At 34.7% G+C, this 22,444-nt stretch overlaps 2 protein-coding genes across 7 annotated transcripts in view; one reads left to right on the top strand and one right to left on the bottom strand.

Annotated features, from left to right (window-relative positions):
- Positions 1-22,444, bottom strand: part of FAM227B (family with sequence similarity 227 member B) — a 209,825-nt gene that overhangs the window by 89,126 nt on the left and 98,255 nt on the right. The gene's annotated exons all lie outside the window — the stretch shown is intronic.
- The window catches only part of FGF7 (fibroblast growth factor 7), a 64,330-nt gene that overhangs the window by 25,795 nt on the left and 16,091 nt on the right, over positions 1-22,444 (top strand). The gene's annotated exons all lie outside the window — the stretch shown is intronic.

Here is a 22,444-nt window from a genome sequence, read left to right as displayed (position 1 = left end):
CCAAAACAGAACTCAGAATTCTGCGCCCCCATGCTCCTTGAAAATGGTAATGACAATACCAACCAGTATTCCAGTGAACTATCTGGATTCATCCTGATTTACATCTCTCACGTTCTATATTCAATTTGCCAATAAATCCTATTGTATCATCTCTAAAACACATCCCCACCTCACCACTTCTTGCCACCTCCATTGCTGCTCATTAGTCCAAGTACTATCATCTGTTGCCTGGGTTACTACAAAAGCCTTCTAGCTGGTCTCCCTTCTTCCACCCTTGCACTCAGAAGTCTACTCTTACTACAGACTCAGAGTGAGTCTTTCAAAATATAAATCAGATCATGTCACTTTCTGCTCAAACCTCCCCAATGTCTTCCCAATTTACTCAGAATAAAATCTAAAACTTTTATAGTGACCTACAAAGCCCCAGAAGATCTGCACCCCTCACCACCAACTCTCAATGCTGCTACCTCCCTTGCTCATGCTACTCCATTCACACTGGCCTCCTTGCTGCTCCGAGGACAAAGTCAGGCAAAGTCTTGCATCATTTGTACTATCTGTTTCTCTGCTTAAAATGTTTGCTTTCCCAGATATTTGGGTGACTCAATTCCTCGTTTATTCCTAGTCTTTACTGAAATCTCATCTTTTCACTGAGACCTTCCTTCTCCCTTCTCCCCAACATACATACTTCCTATTCTCTCTTCCTTTATATCCCTTAGCATTTATCACTCTTTGACATACTATACATTATTTTTATTTGTCTTATGTGTAAACTTTTTCCCTGACTATAAGAAGAAGGTATTTTGTTCATTGTTAATATATTCAGTGCCTAGAATGGTGGTTAGAACATAGTAGGTGCTCAATATTTGTTGAGGGGATGAATGGATGAATTCTATAAACACAGGGTGTCCCCCAAAAATGTATGCACACTTTTTTTCTGATAGTTCAATTGATGTTTCTTCCTTTTCAGATATAACTATAGGGATTAATAATTATTCAAAGTGTGTGTACTTTTTTCGGGGGTGGACACCCTGTATTTATTGAGTACTTGTCAGGCACTGGGCCAAATGCTAGGGATGAAAAAGAGAACAAAGAAAAAGTTACTCCTCTTTGACTACTTAGGGGAGAAAAATAAATAAATATAAATGTAGGAATTTGTTAGTGGAAATTTGAATGCAAGGTGGAGGAATTATTGAATAGAAGAAATTAAAAATGCCTCCATATTGAAAACAGGTGTTGGATTTTATCAAATACTTTTTCAGGAGGAGGGAGTCATTGAGGGAGAAAAGGGGCCATCTGCAATACTTTCAACAATAAGGACAAATAAAAAAAATCAATAAACATATCCTCAGGTGAGGATTAAAAGAGTTATCTTGTATTTTTGACAGTTTTACTCCATTTTAATAGTTTCTGAGCCTTTATTGAACAACAACAACAAAAGGCTTCGTATTGCTCAGTTTGAAGTGTTGTGATTGGGTATGTGCATGTGCCTGAATTCAGGCATGCTAGATGATCTAAAAATCAGTAGGGATTTAAGATCTTATCTTCCCACATTCAACTCAGTCTGATCTGTAACTAATATCAGAATCATTCTGGCTTATAAGAGTTCTTGAATTACTTATGTGTAATAATTCTGGAAACATTAAAATGTTTTCAAAAAAGTTTTCCTATTTTTTATTTTAGAAAAATCTCTAGAATAAAAAGGCAGAAATTTAAAAAAGGTATTTAACTGTTAAAATGAGGTTTGGGTGATTAAGTGCTAAAATTTTATAAAATATCTTTATTTGTATTCTCATATAGATTATATGGTACAACAGTCAAAGAAACTGCAGTATTTTTTTTTATAACTGCATATTCTTGGCAGAATGACATAGATATTTAGTAAATAAAAATTGAATGGCTGAATAACCAAATGAATAAAAAACATTTAGTTCTAATAACAGTAATAATAATGATGAAATAATATTTATAGAGCCTTTATTGTGTACCAAGAATTCTGCTAAGTGCTTCACAGATACAGTTATTAATTTAATCCTCAAAGCAACTGTCATGATGTAGGTATTATTATGTTAAGATGAGGAAACAGAGACAGAGTTGTTAACAGATGTACCGTAGGTCACAGAGACAGTAGTTGGCAAGTCCAGGGTCAGATTTGAGTTGTCTGACCCCAGAGATTACACTAAACCAGTACTGCTATGGTGCTGCAGATAAGCAGTGGGGTGATGGGGGAAGCAACTATGTCTCACTTAGAATCTATACTATATGACTAATATAGTGTTGAGGGAAAACGATGGCTTCTATTTCTAAGGAAATGTTAAGAATTCAAACTATTGAAAATTCTGAGTCAGAGGTAGAGGGAGGAATGATAATTTAACTCAGATGCAGTGGATAGAATGTTCTCTGTTTTGCTCAAGGTCATTGGTGGCAAATCCAGGATCAGAATCCATCCATTGCTCTGGCATTCTAAGGCAGTATTTGCTCCTTTATAACCATGTAGAAAACAACACATTCTAGAAAAGTAATATGGGGAAAGGCTTTTAGAAATCATTTAAAAGATGCTTGGAAAATATAATACAGCTATAACTTTACAAAATATTAATATATTTTCACAAGTTTTTGTTCTATGACTTAAACTTATTTAAACCACGACCAATACATAATTTCCTGGTAATTTTACCAGATTAAGATTATAGCCCTAGTTATGGTTAAATCAATAAAACATATAGCCTATGCATTGTGCAGACATTTTGTTCCTGAGATGATATAGGATATACTGCCATAGCAACATGAGGTCACAGGTGCAGATGAAGCATTTTTAGGTTTATGAACATGTGTATGTATTTAGGGGGAGGGACAATTGGTAAATATTGAAAAGATACTTCAGGAAACAAAGGACAAGACAGTTTAAGAATTAGGGTAGACCTGGGTCCTTCCTCCCATTTTAAAAAATATATTTTTATTGATTTCAGAGAGAGGAAGGGAGAGGGAGAGATAGAAACATAAGTGATGAGAATCAATGATTGGATGTCTCCCGCACCCCCCCCCCCCCCACCCATTGGGGATCTAGCCCAAAACTGGGGCATGTGCCCTGACCAGGAATCAAACCATGACCTTCTGATTCATGGGTCAACATTAAACCGCTGTGCCACGCCAGTTGGGTTCTTCCCTCTCTTCTATGAGTAGTTATTTGTTTTGTGGAGTAGTAACATGAGTTATCTTGAGGCTAGAAGGTACTTTCACTTCTGGCTTATGGGAGCAAGGATCACTGTCCATTGTTTCGGCAGGGTAATAACTGGCCATAAAGAGGTCCTGGAACTTTTAAGAAAGGTCCATTCTTGTTCCCTTGCAGAAGCCAGATGCATTGTGTTTCATCTCCAGCACATGATTAGTGAGTAGTAATAATGCCTGACACTTATGAAACTCTCGTGTGTGTGTGTGTGTGTGTATGTAAGGCACAAAGCTAAGCAATTCACATATGACACCTAATCTTTAAAATACTTGAATTAGCACACATTATTATTTTTATTTTACAAATGAAGAAATAAAGGCTCAGAAGAACTAGGTAACTTTGAATAGATCTAATGTCTGAATAAATGACTTGAGAGACTCCCAATATTAATAGAGTTAATGAATTTTGTGGGTAAGTTTTTAGGACTTCTATTTTTGTGCTTCAAACGCCACTATGCATACTTCCTGGTGATATTCCATAGAACTGAGGTGGTTTAGTAAGTGGCTTCAAAGTAAGTGAGGAATTTCCCTGACTAGTATTTTATATAACAAAGAGAAAATAATTTTTCTAGTATCATTCAAATAATTACTTAGATAGTGTAATGAACAAACTTGACACCTGAACTAGGAATCAATAGGCCAGAGTTCTGGTTCCTGATCTACCTCTAGTTTGTATTATGAACTTTGCCAATCATTTAATTTTTCTCAACTTCTATTCTTTATAGGAAGATTAAACCAGGTGACTGCTAGGATCACTTTCAGCTCTAAAATTTTAGAGTTTCCATAACAGTTTAAAGAGGTTTCCAGCTATTTAAAATGCTGGATAGAGACTTGACTAGGGACATGAATGATACTTCTAGTCTGCAGAGAATTGTTTATTCTTCCTGCACTATCTCAGACTGTATTATCAATCCAAAATTTTCTTACTACTAAAAGTAATTTCAATCTGCACAGGCTCATATACTAGCATAGCTTCTAATACTTATTGCTACTTATTTCTGTATGGAATATAACCATCATGAAGTCAGTCTATCCATAATCTAAAATAAGACCATAAAATAAGACCATAAGTAAATTTTTTATGCCTACACCTATAAATCATCCTCAATAGGACAGTGATTTTAATATATAAAGGCAGTTATATTTCTATCTAAGCATATTTTTTCTAGGCTAAACAATGTAAATTCCTTCAACCATTATCTTTAAATATGATTCCCTAACCTCTCTCCATCCAACAGACCTCTGTGGATACCATCTTAAATGAGGTACCCAGAACGCAATCTCCAAACGGAGCAGGGTGATTCCAAGAACAGCAGGATTACTGTGCCCTGGGCAATCGCTTTCTTCTTGCCATCAATACTAGTATATTCGCAATCAGATGTTCTCAACTGTTGGCTCATCTTAAGCTTGTCTGCTCAAGGTCTCTTTCAAATGAATTGTTGCCAAGTCAGGTCTCCTCTGCTTCTGTACTTGTGTAATTGTTGTATTTATAGCACGTTGGCATTATCTTTCTTAAATTTTATCTTATTGGCTTCATCTCGACATTCTAGTCAACTACAAAAAAAGTTACATGTGAAAGAGGTCATATAGTCCTAGAGATTACTTAACTTGAGAGACATCAACATATTGTGAATTTCTAACATTTTGTTCTTGAGTTGGGAAACAGGTTTTTAGAAACATATGGAGGGAATACTCCACAGACTTATGAGAAGCCAATGTTATGCTCAATCACAAACTAGGCTGTGACATTGCACATTCATACAAAGGCAGTTGCCTGGACCCATTAGGAGTGGGTCAGGAATGCAAGTCTGTGGGACTGAGAAACAAATGAAAACCATGAAGTTGTAGGATAAACGTGCAGTCTCAGAGGGCAATTCACTAAAAAGAAATCCACATAATGTAATTAGAACGTCAGAAAGTGAATTTCGTGTATATGTCAAGACTCAGAGCTAACAGGCGACATTAACAGAGTAAACGATGAAATGTAGGTTCATTGCTGTCGCCGTCATCTTTCAGTAGCTTGCTGTCTTTAGAGGCTATCCCTTTCCTCCGACTCTTGGAACTTTTATTGTGCTCCTCACTGACCAGTGCTCCTTGCTTTATAGGCCTTTGTCTCTGACTCTGTTGTTATAGATTTGTTTCCTTCCCTTACGCTGATACTTCAAGACTGTCCTGCATGCCATATTTTCCCCTGGGGGCCTCCTTTCAGCCAACCATGCTAGAAGCCAATTTTATAAATTGATGTTATAATGAATAATAGCTCAATGTGTAAACTTTCTCAGAAATATATGCCCTTTAGCTGTGTGCCCCAGGGGATATGATGCTCAATGTAGAGCAATTAGTTTCCAATAGATCAATCTCAGGGATGCAGCAGGCAAGAATATGAATGTATTTTGGAGAAGAAAAACTATCTCTTTTTTTTGCCAGAAAATATATATATATTTTTTAAAGAAATGTTTGTTGTTGTTGTTGTTTTTTTTTAAATATATTTTATTGATTTTTTACAGAGAGGAAGGGAGCGAGATAGAGAGTTAGAAACATCGATGAGAGAGAAACATCGATCAGCTGCCTCCTGCACATCTCCTACTGGGGGTGTGCCCGCAACCAAGGTACATGCCCTTGACCGGAATCGAACCTGGGACCTTTCAGTCTGCAGGCTGACGCTCTATCCACTGAGCCAAACCGGTTTCGGCGCCAGAAAATATTTTATTGACAACTGGTGACATAGCCATAGAGAGAGAAGCACACAGGGCTGCAAACTAAAACCCAATAGCCAGCCAGCGCCCTTTGGGTCATTTTTCTTGGTTCCCATAACCATAGATTTCAATTAATTTCAATTACTTTCTTGATCTTTAAATCTAATTCAGTAAAAATTAATTAAATTGAACTTGTTATAATAATGCATTTTAAAATAAATCTCATCTTACTTTTCTGTAAAACCTGTTATAGGTCATTCCATAGTTTAGGCTTTCTGGAGCTGCCTACTTATTCTTTTTCACTTGGGGGCTGAGCCAGTTTGTAAAGCTCAAATAATATAGAGATGTAGTTAGTATATCTACAGCAAATCACCTCCTTTGAATGGGCTGAGAAAATGTATTGTGCTGGTCAGTGCCATCAACATCAGGGAGCGAAATATTAAACTTCTACAAAACTGTCTTTTTAAAAAATTGTTTCAATTTATTTTTTTCTTTATTGATTAAGGTATTACATATGTGTCCTTATCCCCCTATTGCTCCACCCACCTCCCCACTCATGCTCTCACTCCCTGGTGTCTGTGTCCATTGGTTAGGCTTATATGCATGCATACAAGTCCTTTCAAAACTGTCTTTTAAGAGATAGTTTAATGCCACCAAAATTTTAAGAGCCGGATATAAAGCCCATGACCTAAAAAACGTATATCAGAAAACAATTTTCTACAGAATTAATATGTATTTGTTTCCAAAATATTAACTAAGAATGTTGCTACTTTTACATGAAATGAGTAACACTGTCATTGAATTCTAACCAATTCAGATTTTGCTAAAATTTTCTATAAAAATGTTAACTATTATAAGAATTCTAGCATTGAAAATAACTTCTTAATACAGTTATATATCATAGAACCTAAGATTGTGTAAGAGAAAAAATTATAAAAAATAAAAATTTTATCAGGCACAAAATTAGTATTACAGTGATAATTGTTTTCTGTGAAGTACTGAAACAAGTGCAGCATTCAATTGAAAAAAAATTATTCATTGCTGGAAATAGTAAAGCTTAATAAATTTTAAAAGGCCAAATAATTACATAACTATAACAATAACTGAATGTCAGATTACAATATTAACGATGATATTAAATTCTGAAATCTTCATTTTACTGAAATTTTAGCCCTTAGATTGTATATTTTTCTAAATCCTTTTCTGATTCTTGCAACAATTCACATTTATCTGCATTGACTATCCAGAGATTAATTTACATTGATATTTTAAGTAAATATGGAACATAAGCCTAATCTAATATTAATTTTTAACTTTGAAGGATTTCTTGAGGATTGATACTCCTAATTTTTAAAAAAATCACTTTACTCAGGCATGATTGATACACAACATGATGTACATTTCTAATATATACAGCTTGATGAGTTTGGAGATAAAAATACATCTGTGAAGCCATCATCAAAATCTATGCCATAAACGTATCTGTTTAAAACTATTTGCTAAGTTTTTATATCAATCTATAGAAGTTAAATAAATCCTTTGCCTAGGGAAATAAACTAAGACATATTTTGCAGTCTCTTAGGCAATGACTCATTTCATATGTGGTTTTTTCCAATTGCAACACAAGAGCCCAGGATCCAGGATTCAGAATTTGAGAAGCTGGGTTTAATAATTAGAAAAAAAAGTATTTGGAAAACTTACTGTCAGTATGGAATCCTACTTTATTACTTGCCATACTCAGAAATTTGAACATTATTTACTTATTAACTTAGATATGTGAAAATTAAAATAAACCCTGGTTGAAATTTATTCTATACTATTTATGAAAAAGGATGTTTGGTAAATAAATTAATAAGTAAAAATAAGCTACAAGAAAAACTGAAATATTATTTTCTGGCACTTGAGGGAAGAATCTATGTAGAATTGATATGAAGTTCAAGTTGTTATTTTTTATATAAGCAACTACATTTAAAAAAAGCTTTCATGGATACAATCTTATAGTAAGTATAATAAAGAGACTATAGTTTGTGTTCAAATCCAAGATTAGATATAAAATTATTAGTGTTGGGCAAATTACTTAATCTCTCTGAATCTTAGTTTCCTCATTAGAGCAACAGAAATAATAATGTCTAACTTATATAATTATGAGGTTATTAGAATAATGAATATACTAGTATGTGAAGCATAGCACAGGGAATAGTACATATAAGCACTCAATAAATGTTGGCTGTTATATGCCTTACTTACTATGATATGGACAAAAATGACAAAACTAAATTTCTTTAAATATTTTATATATCCCAAACTCCCTATTTTTATCACTTTAAACTGATTTTCCTTCTAGAGGGACCCAATGTTTAAAATGTTGCTTTAGTTAAAAATTGTAATGCTACTACAATAATGGCTCTTCTCCTTTTTCTTAAAACTGTAGAAATATGGGTTTTATAAACAATCTTTGAAAGTCATCCTAAACTATTACGTCAGAGTCTAAGAAAAGTTACTGCATGTTTGGTCCCCATATTATATTTTTATTATGATAATTGCATTTTTTTTCTATTCATATAGTCCTTGTATTTATACCCACGACTTTGATTATGGCCCACATATTAATTATTCTGGAATGTGATTCCATTCCTCTTTCTTTTCTTGAGTTGTTGGTCCATATGTCTAAGAGCCTCTACATAATTTTCCTGATAATCTCCAGGTATTTCAGGTTCAGTATGTTCCCAAATGAACTTTTAATCTTTCTCCCCAAATCTGCTCTTGTCTTGTATTCCTTCCATAAGTTATGCCATCATCATCCACTCAGCTGATCAAGCTGGAAGCCCTGCATGCCTCCAGCTCCTTTAAACTCTCATCTTTGGTCACTGGGTATAGATGCTCTATTGCTTAAGCATCTCTTAAATTGGGTCCTCAAATCCCCTAGGAAATCGATAATGGCTGGAGCAGCAGTGGGGTATAATAGATATAATGTGTCAGACAGGCCTGGGTTTGAAATTCTGCTTTACCCCTAATTCATGTATAAATTAGAGCTAGAATTTTAATGTTCCCAAACATCAGTTTTTTTTGTAAAATGGATTGTACAAAGGTTAAACTGTATAATGTATATATGACAAACAATTATCAATGAAGGCTAATTCCTTTCCTTTTCCTCTCTCCTTCCACTACTAAGCCATTCCCTTTAAAACTGTTTTACTTAAGGTTGACGTCATCTCACACCCACCCAAGGTCATTGCACTAATCTTTGAAATGATTTACATTTTCTCAGCCTCCAATCCACCCTTCAGACCATCACTGTGTGTCTTTCTAAAACCAATACCTGATTATTGTAATCCTACTTATAATGCTCACGATTTGCTATTTTCCAGTGTTTATGGGTCAAATTCCAATACCTGGTTTCAACAGCACTTGCTATTCCCTTGATCCTTTTGTTCTAGCTATACCTCACTGTTTGCCATGCTTCAAATACACCAGGCTTTTTCACACATCTGCATATTTCCATTGGCTGATCTTCTCCCTTTCTGTATCTCTTGAGTAAAGAGACAAAACAAAATATAGAAAGCGCACACTTTTACAAAAGAAAAGAGTCAATGCTAGAGTTAGAACATGTTTTCATCAGACATGAGGACCAATAAATTGCCTTGTATTCCCTGAGACATCCCATGGATCACTCAGAGGTTCACAGAGGAGAGAACATTTGTTAGGTCTATTTTAGAAATTTTTAATTTATACCAAATTTGTGGTTAGATCCCTCATTAGTTAAACAGAAGATCTGTAGACAAGTCCTTTAAGACATATATTTAACAATTTAACTTCTTACCAAACATCTCATATTTCTAAACATACGTATTTTTAAATGGCAGCATTTAAAACAAATAAATGCTTTTGGTGGTTTAAGTAGATACACATGCTGTTTTCTTGTTCAAAGTAGGAGAAATAAGAAAACATGCTCTTAGTGAAACTGCTCGAGTTTGGGTATACTCCATAGAAGAAAAATTTCAGTTTGTCTCAAGTATGCCTTTTTTCACTGTTGACTATTATTGAACCATGGCTTTATTCTTGTTTTCCTTACTTTTGGTACCCATAAATATGCTACTTGAAATTTTCACTGCAGAGCGCAAAATGTGTTGGAAATGTCTACAGAAGAGGGAATAGCAGGAAAACTAGAAGAGCTTTCATTAACAGAAACAACTAAGAACTGGCTCCACATGCAGTTACATGCTCCAATGTGTTTCTGCCTTTTATAACCACTCTTAAAAGAGACATTCTAAAATTTTAAAGTAAGTCTAGACTCTCTATTAGAGAATTCTATTTTTGTTAAACATATTTTACTGAGATTATTTTTTCAGTTCTTATTCTAGATACACTATATATTTTTTTACTGTTTACACTCTTACAGATGTCCCCATCCCCCACCTCTTTTGCCTGCCTCCACCCGGCCCCTGCCCCTTCCTTTCCCTCTGGCCATCACACCACACTGTTGTCTGTGTTCATGGGCTATGCATATATGCCATTGGGCTAATCCCTTCACCTCCTTTCATACAGTCCTCTCCTCTCCTGCCCCTGCCCCTCTGGCAGCTGTCAGTCTGTTCCCTGTATCCATGTCTCTGCTTCTATTTTGTTCATCATTTTATTTTGTTCATTAGATTTCCACATTTAAGCGAGATCATATGGTATTTGTCTTTCTCTCACTGGCTTATTTCATTTAGCATATTTTAGAGTTAACTTTTCAATCTCACTTTTTACTCTACTTCACTCTGAGACCCAAATTATTACCCAAATTCCCATAATGTGTTTGATGTTCATAATAGCACCCTTTGTGAAGTAAGCAACAAGTGGAGAGTTATATTTAGAAGTTGAAAGAAATCATGGAAAGAGAAAGCAGCTGGACAGTGTCTTAGATGACAGGTCATTTCTGCCAATTAAAATTACTTGACAGAGTTAATATAAGAAAGGCTAATACAAAATGTAATGCTATCAAGGTAACATATTTGAAGTAAAATTTCTCAAAAATTATATTTCCATTCATTCAATAAATGTAGCATTTCTACCATGGGCAAGAGTTGGGCTAGATATATTTCTACATGAAAAAAGATACTTAAGGATTATATTCTTCAGCCTCTCTCTCCTCAAGAAGGTAATGTTCTAAAAGGAAAGATAGCATAACTACACAAGTTATTGTAAAATAAGGCAGAATAAGGTGAGTGCTTTCTTAAAAGGGTGATCGGTATATTCTGGGAGTTTCTGAAAAGAGCAAAAAAGAGGGAGGATCAGGCACTTGGCTTTGACTGGTGAACATAGGGTGGGAGGTCACTTTGCAGGCTGAGTGAACACAAGGTTTCGAGTTGTGAGAATCAGTGGCCCTTTAACTTTGTTGATGAGTGAGTGATAAGCTTGGAAAAGGATAGGTAACTGTTCCTACAATGAGTTGGGCACTCTGTTAAGTGTATTACACATGTAATCTAATCTACTTTAATTAAAAAAAATTCAACAGAATTGCCCCCTTATTACTGGGAAGAAACCTCAGAATTGAAAAAGTCACCTTGCCTAAGAGCAAGGTGCAAAATAGGAAGACTTCATAACATAAGACAAGGACTTTGTATTCCATTTCCTGGACAAGTGGGGAACCATTACAAGCTTATACATAGTGTTGTTTCTTTAGGAAAGCAGGAAGCTTGGATAGATTGGAGTGGGGAGAGAATAGGATAAGAGAGAGAATTCAGTTAATACTATAACATTCTGAATGTGGTAACAATGGTGTTGGTAACAGACATAGAAAATTTTAAAAAAGGGGCAAACTATTCTGTAATGGAATTCATAGTTAGTGGCAATCAGATGTGGGAGATGAGAAATAAGGATAAAAAAAGGCTTTTAAATTTAAAAGCTGATTTGTAAAATTGTGATGCCATTAACTAAAACGGGAAAATCATGAGACGTAAACTAGAAATTTGGTAATTTAAAACTACTGCATCAATTCTTTAAAATCTATAGCAATAATTGTTATAGGAATGAATTATTGCCAAATTCCTTGAACAACAAAAACTTTTTCATTTCTCAAGACAAGAGAAACCATAGAGTGCAGACTTGGAAAATGAATTTATCAAATGGGTGTGATCTTCAGAATTTTTGAAGTGATCCCAAGATACAAATGACAATAGATTTCCAAATGCATCATTAATTTAGTATTTAGAAAACAGAGGCTTTATTATATTATTTATTATAGTATTTAAAATTAAGAGTGTTTGTGAAATAATATATTTAAAAAACCTAAGAATTATTGTAGTCCTCAATTAAATTATGTATGCTTTGGAAAGTGCTTATAATAATAAAATAACAATTAAGAGATTCTAATTTTTATGCTAATGTTATCATCAATTAAACCTTAAAAGGGTGAGAGGTATATTTTGGGAGGTATATTTACTGTTGTTATTTTTCTTTGGTTAAGTAGTACTTTCTTGATTGATTTTTCCCCCATCACAATATTCATTTCATAGCAAAAGTGTTGTTGGAAGATCAAATGAGATAAAATACGTAAAAATTCTGTGAAAACTTAAGGCTTCAGCTTGATAAGATGGATAAGTTGAGGTATTTATAATTGGCAACATAAACTATTGAGTCCCTGGGCAAAAAGAACAAAAATAAATGGTATATTTAAATAGTCATAATCCACAAATAAGCTATCATTTGGCTATGAGTCATCTTTAAAGGTCATTTAAACTCATAAACATGCACTTCCAGTTTAGTTAACTTGTGTTTCTAATTAGTTATCATTTAGAGGTTTCAGTTTTATTTGGATTATTTTTCATCCAAGATTTTTCTGTTCCCTCTTTCCCAATTTAAGACTCATACAGTTTAAGATAATACTCACTAGGAGAAACTCTTTAAGAATGCAGTGACTAGACTTTGCTTTTTACCACTGCCAAGCTCTTCCTTTATAGAAATCAGAGTGAACTTTATGTTCCCATATTTTCTGATTTTCACGCAAAGTGAAAATGTAATACCTCAGACAACAAAACTCAAAATCAACTTTATGATAATGTTTTATAAAAGCAATGGGACTAGTTACAGTTGTGGATACTTTGGACATTCTTAAAATCTTGTCTTTTAGAAATTTATTCTATAAATTTGATTTATAGACAAAAAATAAGCCTTGCAGATAAATTTTTTCCTGCATATGTATTTTTGTCTGTTTTTTTTTTTAACTAGGCTGCCCAATATCTACTCTTTAATTATAAGTAATCATTTTTTAAAATTAGGCTATTTGATAAAAATTACTGATTGCAGAAATATTGATCTGTATCCATATCAATAAGATAATTCCTTTGATTATACTATTTTCCATTTTTTAAAAACCAATATTACTCTCATAAAATTAATACTTGACTATGTCCTCTCCCTTGGGTTATCAATATAGTCACTATAGACTATCTGATGAGTTTCCTGGAGAGAGAATGTGTCCATACGCGTCTGTGTTGGGTGTAGGTGGCCCTGGAGGAGGACTGTGTACATGCCGGGGCACCTTCACCAGGAGGGGAGGCTCCCAGCGAGCGCTCCGTGTCGGGTGCTCTCTGGAGTAACAGCACAACCACTCGGTGCCTGCAGCGAACTAGAAAAACGCTTTTAGGATTAGAACACCTATGATTAGTAAATCTATTCAGTTCATTTTCTGAAACTGCTTGCTCACATATTATACATTCCTGAAGTGCAGTATTTTTGTTTGTTTGTTTGTTTGTTTGTTTTTAGATAGAAGAGTGAAACATGGTTTTAAAACAAAACTGCATTTCAGCATCATGTTAAATGTGTTTCCTTTCCCATCTGATATTTTTATCTTAATATATCTTAAAGTCTTGTTTTCTTTTATATCTCATTATTTTGCAAATTTTGCTCTACATAAATTCATAGAGTTTGGGGCATAATATAACTACTACTTATATAGTGCTATATATTACTATTTTATGCTTTAAAAAAACACATCTTCAGGGGCCAATGCTAGGCAATGGTTCACAGCTCACTGCGCTGGATCCAAGCAGTGGTTTGCTGGGGCCAGCACATGGTGGCTCTCAGTGTGCCTGTTTCCAACTCCTCATCCATCTCTTCAACCAGATAGGTAGCTTGAGGAAGGTGTGAAATTGGACATGTGGGAGTGTTTGCACCATGGAAATTGGCTAATACTACAAATCAGAGCTTTTCCTTTTTCTCTGGAGAGTTTGTGTTACATATTCACCAGCACACACACTGTCTGTAGATGAAGTTTCTACAGCTAACACCTTCTTCCCTTCGCATTGTACCTCGCACCTCACCACCGCCTAGTTTGTCTCTACCAATAACAGACTTCATGCTAATGCTAGTGCTGTGGAGAGTCAGACCAGAACATCAAGTATGGAAGAGGCAGGCCCTACACTCTGAAGAGAGGGGGAAAAAAAGATTTCCTTTCCCTGATACCCACTAAAGTTACTTCTGAATTTAAAAATAAAAGGCCTGAAAACTCACTATCCCTAGAAACGGATAAACTGCACACTTAATTACATCATACATAATCACTGGTCCACACACAGATAATAACATGCTGAGATACTCATATGGTCATGGTTATGGAAGATGAGGCTTGATTTTTCAGTAGAATGAAATATAATTTGTGTTTCTGGTATGTGTTGTGTGGCCACGTATAATCTCTGACTGAACTGAAAGTCTGGGGTGGATGTACATTACCTCAAATTCTAAACCTGTAGACCAGATTCCTCTTTTTTACTATTTATATTTTGACATTTCTTCACAGTCCAGGCGATCATTACCAAATATTCGAGGTGGGAGTATTAGTGAGTTCCAAAAATGTTCTAACAACAGCCAAGTCATAAAACAAATATCATAACCCACTCACATTGTATTCATTATACTCTAAAAAAGGAAAGCTCTTGATACCAGTCATGTATATTAATGATTAAACAATTCTGAAACCCCTCTGGCACCTGTAAAAACCGTGCAGCATCTCTATCTTGGCAACATGATTTTCTGCTCTAGCAGAGAATATTAGAGGTCAAAGCTGTGTGGTCTTTGTGTGTGAAGCAAATATCAAAGAAGAGAATTGTTTGCGTGTTTGTTTTTTCATAATATTTTTGTTTTATTTTTCATTTTTCTTTTTAAAATGAATATTGTCCAACTCAAATTATACTACTTCAAAGTCAAGTATTGAGAGCTAGCATTTATGTAAACCACAAAGGAGGATGCTGTTTAACCTGGTGGCCAGCCTTTCCCTGCACACACTGCTCCTCGCTCACCTCTGCCATTATTCTTCGTCTATTTCCTTCTAGTTCATTTCTCTCCGAGTCAAATATTTTTCATCCCCGTTTTTGGGAGCCCTCCTTGACTGAACTAGTGTCACTGATCTTTACTTGTCTTTACTGTTTTGCTATTTAGTCTTCCCTGTCATGTGGGCTAATTGTAGGTCTCTTTATTTCCCAAAGATAATTTGTTTCTCATAGGTAGTTATCAACTTATTTTCTTTATTCTAAGTACAATACTAGATACAGAGAAGGTATGCAGTCAAAACTTTGGTTCATTTATTTAGATTTGAAAACTACTAAGTAGACATATTCCTTAGTCATTATTAAAGTTATTAAAAAGTCATGGCATATTTGAGATCATCTCTATTTTTCTTATTTTTTTTCTAGTTTTTTTTTCCTTCAAAATAATTTAATTTATTGGGGTGACATTGGCTAATAAAATTATATAGATTTCAAGTGTATAATTCTATAAGAGATCACCTGTATATTTCATGCTCTGATACTTCTCCACACTTACATACACGGGCTAGAAGAGTTGTGCACAATGCATCCAGACAGTACAGACACTAAGTATGGACATTCTCAAGGTAGCAAAAAGGGCAATCCTGATATTTTTGAGGAAAATTTTTGATACTTGATTAAAACATGAGATATTACAGAAATTCAAGTTGAATTTCAATATGCTAATTATTGCATTAAATTAATTTAAAATCAAACAGTTGAGAGCTCACTATCTGTATATGGTTATTAGGGTACACTGATTTATGTAATAGATGCAGTTTTGAAAAAAATGATTATTGCTTTTTTGTGCCTTAATCACATATGAATGTGATTCTTGCTGAAAATCTTTTCCAAAGAAAGGATTTTGAAGGATGAATAGTGAGCCCCTAATATATATGTCTAAAAGTTTAAGTGGTCTCAGATTAGATGTCTTAATATGGGTTTGTTCTACTATTCTTTCTTTTCTCACACAGCCTTTGTCCAGAAATATCTTTAATCCAGTCCCACTATTTTTTTTCCAGAATGGGCAAATATAGCTTACTACTATCTCTTCATTCTATTTTAACTTCATATCTCCTGATTTCTTGTGCACCATCCACTCTCAATGGCACAGAACTGGAAAGCACAGGGGAAGGTCACAGTGACGTTAATATAGCTTTGCTCACAGATTCCATGACTGCTCTCTGTCCCTCCTTCTCTTGCTTCACTTATTATGCTTTTAATTAACACACAACTTGGAAAGATAAACAAATGAGGTATCAGAATATAAAGTAGTTCAGTCTAGTAAAGATGTTGGAATTTATAAAGAGATGACTGTATTCTGGAAGATGATTCATTACTGATAAACTTGATTTTAGCTCAACCGGTGTGGCTCAGTAGTTGAGAGTGGTTAAGTGTGAACCAGGAGTTCACAGTTCAGTTCCATTCCTGGTTAGGGCACATGATGGAGCTGCAGGGTCAATCCCCAGTAGGAGGTGTCAGGAGGCAGCCGATCAATGATTCTTATCATTGATGTCTCTCTCTCTCTCTCCCCCTCTGAAATTAATAAAAATATTTTTTTAAAAACTTGATTTTACATCATAATAATCAATAACATTTTTTTCTCTAGTTCCTAACTTAGGCATTTATAAAGTCAATTTTGGCACATTGGGACTGTGCTGTGGTAGATATAGCATTATCAGATTTTCTATGTATCAACAACACTTTGAAGCCTTTTAAGAGACTGTGTCCTAAATCACTCTAAATAGGATTGAGGATTTATATTAACTATTTATATAAATACAACTTATTTGAGAAAACAAGTACACTGACCTCCAATCCCCAACTCCCATCATCCTTGTCTTGGATCAGTGCTGTTGCCTAGAACAGTGTTATTATTTCTTCACTATCATAGTCTTGCCTCTTGCCAATCCATCTACCACACTGTTAACAGAAGCATCTTAAAACCTTTCAGTTGCTTCCCATCCTCACAGGATAAAAATCCAAACTAAACTAGCTACGTAAGTTTTTTTATAATTTGGTCCCTAATTATATTTCTTGTTTCTTTTCTTGGCAGTCTGACTCGTATATGCTCTAATCCAGTAGTTCTCAACCTTCCTAATGCCTCGACCCTTTAATACAGTTCCTCATGTTGTGGTGACCCCCAACCATAAAATTATTTTTGTTGCTACTTCGTAACTGTAATTTTGCTACTGTTATGAATCATAATGTAAATATCTGATATGCAGGATGTATTTTCATGGTTACAAATTGAACATAATTAAAGCATAGTGATTAAGCACAAAAACAATATGTAATTATATATGTGTTTTCCGATGGTCTTAGGCGACCCCTATGAAAGGGTCATTCGACCCCCAAAGAGGTCGCGACCCACAGGTTGAGAACCGCTGCTCTAAGCACAGCACACTAATCTCAACATGCCACGTGTTTTATACTTCTGTGCCTTTCTCATAGAGTTCCTTCTGCCTCATCTTCCCTATGTCACTACTGTGCTGCTATGAAGTATTCAAGATATTTGTAGAATAAACGTTGCAGTTTCTGTAAGGGGAAAATTATATCTCTTTACTAAAGCTCTATGAAGAAAAAGCATGAAGACAATTTTTTTGACCTTCAATTATTTGATGTGGTCAAGAAATAAGGTATCTTATTTCAAGCACATCTATTGGTATCATTGGCTACTTACAGTGGTAAGTCCCTTGAGTGCTAGATTGTGCAGGGGATAACTTTCCAAAGACGGGAAGAGGGGAAGTATCAGAATCTTCATGGAATATATGTGTGGTCTTAAAAAGTCCCAGTAATCCTGAAACCTGAAGGGTATTCTTTGCCCAACAGTATCTGCCCCCACCTCCATTTCTAGACAATTATCCTGAGAATCACTGGTTAAAGAAAAAGAAACAAATTCAAAATAAGAAAAAAGTTTGAATGAATAAATATTTTGAACAAAAATATATAACAGTGAGATTCCTCAGGGATCAATAAAAGGACCCAACTTAGTCAACATATTTCTAACAATGAGAATATATAATGAAAATTCTAAGTTTGTAAATTATACTAACATTTTTAAATTAGTGAAATAAGCTAATGATGTTAAAATGCTGGCAGAACATATGTATATAGGTCAGCAGAAAATTGGCAGATGAGTTTGAATGTAATAGATTTTGAAATACAATTTAAATTATATTTATAAGATAAAGGGCTTTGAACAAGAACTTCCTTACAAAAAAAGGCACCAAGAAATCACTTTGGATGTTTCCCTAAAGATATTATCTTAATGTGAAGTTGTAGCCAAAAGACAAATAAAGTAATGGGCATCATCAGGAATAAAGTTAAGATACAAAACAGGACATGTTCTAATAGTTCTGTGTAAATAACATGGTATATCTACATCTGGAATACAGATGTCATCCTCTTCACTTAGTATCGATAAAGACTACACAGTACAGTGGAAGCATTCTGGAATTAGAATGAATAAATGAATGATGTAAGACATACATGATATAGGCTAAAAAATATAAGCTATCAACTAGAATAGTAAATGTTTATTAAGGTCCACATTAAGATGGACTATATTCAATGTCTGCAAAATCATAACAATATAAATATTAATAAGAGAAACTTTTTAGTCAATTCATAAAATATTGGAACTAGCATACACTTCTTAAAGTCATAATATGCTAGGAGCAAGACAGATAAATAGATATGCTATATTACACAAAACCAAAACATATGGAAGTTGTTACTCATATAAGTGTTGCATGCTAAAAGTATAAATAAATTCAAGAGAGGTTTAGCCAAAACCAAAAAAGAAAGACCTATAACTGGTTAGTAAATGAAAGATGTTTGGAATTCTCTCAACTCTTTTGAGTTGGTACTATAAAATATAATCTAAGATGAACTATTGTTTAAATTAATCATAATGTTTAATGCTACTTATTGAATTAGATAGACTCCAAAACTATAATAAAAATTAGAAGGAAATTTAATAAATACTTCTGGTTAATCAATCTTTTAACCTTAGTTCTTCTGATATGATTAAAACACATTAATTCCTTAATACTGGAATAATTACTTTCATTTGCTAATTTTAATATGACACTAGTTAATACGGGGTTTCTGTATCATTCTATCTACTTCAGCATTTAATGAGGGCCTGCCAAGTACAAATCCCTATACTAAGTAACAGGGATTTGCAGGAGTATAAGACTGTCTTTCTAAATTGCTTATAATTTAGAGGGGGAAAGGGCTAAAATTATGAATAACAATAGAAGAATTGAAGTGAGTGCTAATTCATAGTATAGCAGTGTGGTCTTAATGTAAGAAAAGTAGGTAAAATATTATGAAGAAACTTGAACTTAAGTTTGGCATTGAAAGAAAAGCGTCACTCAAGTAAATAAAAGCTATTAATACACTGATTCCTAAGCCTCACCTTAGACCCATTGGATCAGACTTTCTGAGGAGTTGGAATTGAGCATTTGAAAGTTTTTAAAGAGTTCATCACTTGATTCCATGGAACCAGTCCATGAGGCAATGTTTGGGAAAAACTGAAATAGAGATTCTATGTAGTTACTGGAACTGGTGAGCAGAGCAGGAAAAGTGCCCAGCAATTTGTATGATAGAGGAAGACAATAAGCAAAACAATTTATTGGGGCCAAAGGCTCATGTAAGTTGTAGAGGAACAATGGGAGAAAATTGTAAAAGTAAGCTGGAGTCAGATTTTGGAGGGCTTTGAAATCCAAGTAAAATATTTTGGTTTGCTTTTTAATAGAGTGCACCATTGAAAGTTTCAGGATATTTGGAGTGAAAGAGTAACCCTTCCAGCATGTCCTTCATGAATACAGAAAAGGGTAAATATAAAGACAGAGAGGCTTAAGGAACTGTAATTATTGCTGAGGTACAAATAATAAAGGCCTGGGCGAACATGATGGCAATGGAAACAGAAAAGAAGTACTAGATACACATTTGGTGGTATAGAAAGGGTGTCTGGATCTCCGTTTAAATATTGTCTTCCTCTATAAACCCAAATGTTTTTATTACTTTCTTCTTTTTCATTTCAGTTTCATTTGTATGAAAAATATAACTACTCCGCATTAGAACTCATTATTTAGACTGCTAGCAAAAACTGTGTGCCTAAAAATTCCAAAGAGAGCCAAGGGCCAAAATGGCTTTAAATCATGCATTAGTTTATCAATGCTGATTACCAGCAGAACCTAAAAACGAAATATCTAGAATTATCTTATTGCTGGGTGGCAGAACATTTCAATACAAGTTACAAAGATAAATAGGAAAGAAGGTGAAGGGATTAGCAGAATATATATGCATAACCCACAGACACAGAATATATATGCATAACCCACAGACACAGAATATATATGCATAACCCACAGACACAGAAAACATTGGGTGATGGCCAGAGGGAGGGGTGGCGGGGTCTGGGTGGAGGTGGGCAAAAAGGGGGAGGATTGGGAACATCTGTAATAATGTCAAAAATAAAATTTAAAAAAGGAGAGATAAATAGGAAAGATTACATTAAATATATACCAGACAACAATACTTCACAGGACCTAGTAATAGTTAAAGTAGAGGGACAAAGTGGATGTGTGGCTTCTCTTGTGAGCTGGTGACTCTATGAATTAGATGGAATCTGAGAGGTCTTGACTCCTGAAGCTAGCTGAAAGTAAAATATTAATGAAAGTTTCCACATCTTCTTCCTTTTATGACCACATCCCCTTTCAGTTTCATTCGTGGTGCCACTGTGCTCATTCCCTTCTAGCAAAATCCAACTCTCCTCTCACAGAAGGTATAGTCCTTACACCCATAGTCTGAGTTTATGTGTATGTGTATGTGTTGCTCTCCAGACACATCTATATTTTGAACCTTATCCCTAATCCTATATAAAGAAAAGTTTGGTTTCCTATTGAAGATATTTTAGACTTCAGGAAAAGCCAGAAAATGAGAGACTTCTTAGGAGTAAAAAGAGATTATTTCCATTTCTGAAGTTTTTCTCATATATTCTGGGATTACAGTATCCACATCTATTCTGATCATTTCGGAGCCACTTTTAGAACATAGTAAAGTTGTATTTAGCAGATGTAAATACTCGACATGATTAAATAATTCTTTCTGAATAAAAATTGAAAACTTACAGTGATTACAGAGCAAACAAAAGAGTATTTCCTCCCAGCTGGTGCAGGGAACGTGTTTTCCCTGGCCCACTGGAGAAACTGGTCCTCTGGTGTTCCAGAGGCCATAAGGAGAAGGAGAAAGTCAGCAAAGTGGTATAGCAATTTACTTCTGTGCAATATGGTTCAACATTGTTCCAATGACATTTTTCAGTAATTTGCCACTGGAATCATCCTATTTGTTGCACAACTGGATAGTTTGCTTTTCATTCTGGCATGGTTTTAACCCCGCTGAAATAAGCTGTTGCAACTTACATTCTTTCAAAAGAAAACACTGCCATCACTGTACCACATGTTATGTACTTTCTAAAGATTGTCTAATGTTTATTTATTTTCTTAATAAATCCCTAAGTGAATGGCATGGTTCTTTTTACTTAACCTGACAAGTCATGTAAGTAGTTTTGGACATCATTATGGAATAGATAGAAGATTGATAAGAGCTGTAATTGATTTATCCTGCACTGATGAAGATGGTGTGGAATCAATTCTCTGTTTCAGGACATTTCAGTTATATTTGATACTAGCAATTGTGCAATCATTTGCAACTGTTTTGACTTTCATGCTGATTTGATGGGAATTACACTTTCTGAGTTTCTGTAATAATTTATCTATTTGTGTTTCTTTCTTGCTGGCTTTACAGGGTATACTTTTTAAAAAATCCTCACCTGAGGATATGTTTATTGATTTGTATTGGTTTGTGTGTGTATGTGTGTGTGTGTGTGTGTGTGTGTGTGTGTGAGAGAGAGAGAGAGAGAGAGAGAGAGAGTGGGGGGAGGGAGAAAGAGAGAGAGAGAAACATTAATGTGAGAGAGAAACATCAATTGGTTGCCTCCCATACACACCCTGACTGGGGATTGAACCTGCAACCTAAGTATGTGCCCTGACTGGGAATTGAACCCACAACATTTTCATGTACAGGAGACATCTTCATGTACAGGAGACATCCAACTGAGCCACCTGTACAGGGCTACAGGGCATGCTTTTTAAAAAAGTGACCCAAATACAAGATTAGCATTATCAACCAATGAATCAATTGTGTTATCTTACAATAGTGGATTCTAGG

The sequence above is a fragment of the Myotis yumanensis genome, unplaced genomic scaffold (genome assembly GCF_028538775.1).
Source record: "Myotis yumanensis isolate MYYU_CA2020_CCGP unplaced genomic scaffold, mMyoYum1.0.hap1 SCAF_1, whole genome shotgun sequence".
NCBI classification, from domain to species: Eukaryota; Metazoa; Chordata; class Mammalia; order Chiroptera; family Vespertilionidae; genus Myotis; species Myotis yumanensis.
This window is presented reverse-complemented; position numbering and strand designations above follow the sequence as displayed.